The sequence below is a fragment of the Octopus sinensis genome, linkage group LG10, assembly GCF_006345805.1.
Source record: "Octopus sinensis linkage group LG10, ASM634580v1, whole genome shotgun sequence".
Classification (NCBI taxonomy): domain Eukaryota; kingdom Metazoa; phylum Mollusca; class Cephalopoda; order Octopoda; family Octopodidae; genus Octopus; species Octopus sinensis.
Genome location: NC_043006.1, coordinates 39,580,248 through 39,583,405, shown reverse-complemented (window position 1 = coordinate 39,583,405; position 3,158 = coordinate 39,580,248). Strand labels below are relative to the sequence as shown.

The window sequence follows — 3,158 nt, the reverse complement described above, 5'->3', positions numbered from 1 at the left end:
CAAAAGTATTATATAAATCAATAGATAAGAAAATAATACAAATACAGATTTTAAAAGTCATAGTATAGATTAATGAAATCCTAAAAATTACTTCTTACAGCTGTTTCAGCCTATGGTCAAAAGTGAATCTAATTTTCATTGCCTATAGATGTCAACAATAATATCCCATAGTGGGTTCCACCCATAACCCCTATCTTACTTACTTTGTACTATATATATATATATATATATATATAATATATATATATAAGAAAGTTGGTTTGTGAAAGCACGTGGTTGAATATATAGAAAATAATAAAAAGTGAAAAACTACAGAAGGCTTGTTTTAAAAGGTTAAAAAATATATATTTGAGTCAATATGTCTGAAGAATATTATAAATTTTTTTCTTACAATGACATAGTTTAGAAGAAAGCTTTCTTCTAAACTATGTCATTGTAAGAAAAAAATTTATAATATTCTTCAGACATATTGACTCAAATATATATTTTTTAACCTTTTAAAACAAGCCTTCTGTAGTTTTTTCACTTTTTACTATTTTCTATATATATATATACATGTGTACGTGCATGCGCGCGCCTATTTGTGTCTCTGTGCCTATGTTTCTCTCAACCACCAGTACTTGACAAGAATTGTTGGATTGTTTACGTTCTCGTAACTTATCCTTTCGGCAAACGAAATAGAATAATTATATTGCCTCGGCCATGCATATACTAAAATCAAAACGATACAGGGAAGGTTATCATGGTCCCGGCACATGGATAACACTCAAATTCGTGAATCATTCCATTACTTTTTCAATGTGGTGCCCGGTACGGACACAGTCTAGTGACTGAAACAAGTAAAAGAAGATAAAAGTATGTATGTATGTATAACTTGGATATATTTGGGTCGTTATTGATCCAGCAAATCGTTATATATACACGCCATATGTAATCTTTGCTCAGTGTTAATTATCGTGGATTATTTTCTTATTGTACAAAGATTGTACGCATTCATCTATTGAAATTTCAAAAACAGATGGGAAACAAACAATAAAAAAGCAAAGAGGAAAAATATCAATAAAAATACAACTTTTACAATCGGATAGAATGATGCAATTTAATAGTAAACGCGTCTGTAACAGGTGTAGTGAACATTTAACCAATTTGTTTTCTTAAGTAAATTCCACAGCGTATATGGAACTTGCACTTTGTTGCATCTGGACCATACATTGGATAGTGAAACTGCATGCGTGTATGAGTATATAATTTCATTTACATGTACATTTATAGGTATGTGTATGTTTGATGTGCATGTACATGTATGTGTAACTGTATGGATATGTCGCAATATCTATGGGTACGTATGAATGTGTATATTTGTGGCATATATGCAGGTATGAATATCTCGAGCCTCACTTTGTGTCCTTGATATAAAAAATACCCTGATTCATATGAAATCCTATAAATAACGCACGCACACACACACACACACACACACACACACATATATATATATAAGTGTTGAGTATGTTCCTTGTAGTAAGCCGATGAAGCATGTTCACTCTTTATGGTTTCATTAGATTTTCCCCATGCAGTTGAATGTGTGTTTGCGCGCGCACGCGTGTGTAAACCATAGAAAGTCGGCAGGTATAAAAGGCTAATGCAATGGTTCCCAAACCGTGCACCGCAAGATGTAATTAGGTGTGCGTCGAAAAAGTAATATTATATTTCAAAATATGAAAAATAGATACCGAATTAAATTCGAATTTGTAAACTAAGAATGAGAGGTGATTGTGCCATTCAATTCATTTAGGCTAATCATGGTATGACAGTGTCATTCAACTTTGGATCTGAAATTTCAGAAGAATAAGAATTAAATTAACATCACTCTATCCTCAAAATTGACGTTTTATGGACATATTCAGCGCACGATTATGTTTCAGTTTATTTCGGTCGTAGCCTCAGCAGTTTCCATAAGTGTGAAAAATAAACTATTGATCTAAAATATACGATCTTGAACTAAATATTTTAATACGTCTTCATATATTGCGGCTGTGTTTCAATTTTTTTCATTCATATAGTGGCGAGAATTTTCATCTTTTCAATTAATTTTGAAAGACTTCTCAAAAGAGTTCGAAAATATGTGACACGCTGCCACTTTCACAGCTCACTGGTCACTTGTCTCAGTCTGTTTGACACACTTACTAATCTGTGCTCTTTGTGCGATGCAATTCATATTAACAAACTAAATTATTCATAAAATGGTAAAGTTAACCATGACGATTATGAATCTGAAATTGAACGCTCGTTAAAAGCAAGTAAATGTAGTGATAATAATGCGAAAGCACGACTCAATCGTAAATATTGCAATAGCTATTTAGATTTTGGGTTTCATTGAACTGGCAATGAGGATCAATCTCTTCCTCTGTGTTTTTTGTGGTGAAAAGATGTCTAACGAAGTCATATTGCCCAGCAAGTAGAAAAGACATTGTACAACTAAGTACTCACATTTTCACTGTAAAGATCTGAATTATTTCTAAAGACTGCAAGAACAGCAGTCTATACAAAGAAACTATTTTGAAAACAGGATATAATACTTCCGAAAAGGCTCAAGTCGCGTCCATTTGAGATAGTTGAAATGATTGTAAGAGGTCGATATCCTTTACCATAATCACTACAAGAACTGGAGACTTTGGAAGCAATTCAAACTTTGTACGAGTCCATACCTCGTAGAATTCAAGCTGTAATTACTGCCAAAGGCGGTCCTACCCTATATTAAAATTAATTTGTTTGAAATTTTAAGGTATTTCCATTATTTTCTTCAACCCCTGTTTGTATAAAACACTTTTTGAATAAATTTTAGAATTTATGTACCAAGTGCACAAAAATATTTTGACTTCTTGTAAAGTTCACCGCGAGGAAAAAAGTTTGGGAACCACTGGATTAATATATATATATAATTAAGTACTTGATATCGTCAGGATTTCTTTCGGCAGTTGCGCAGCCTTCTTCATGATGTAGTAAATTCAGTGGTGAAAAAAATCATGCTTAGATGTTTGCATTAATTTCCATGCTTTGTATTATACAACAAAATTATATATGCACAATTCCATACAAAAAAAAAATAAAAAAATAGAAGTAGCCCCATCAGATCACCAGAACCTCAGTGTTACACC

General features: G+C 32.3%; 1 non-coding gene across 1 annotated transcript; it reads left to right on the top strand.

Moving 5' to 3' along the window:
• The first annotated feature begins 689 nt into the window (after positions 1 to 689).
• On the top strand, positions 690 to 794 carry LOC115216864. The gene has a single exon (XR_003882119.1). It is a non-coding gene; the product is annotated as a U6 spliceosomal RNA (small nuclear RNA).
• Positions 795 to 3,158: the final 2,364 nt, after the last annotated feature.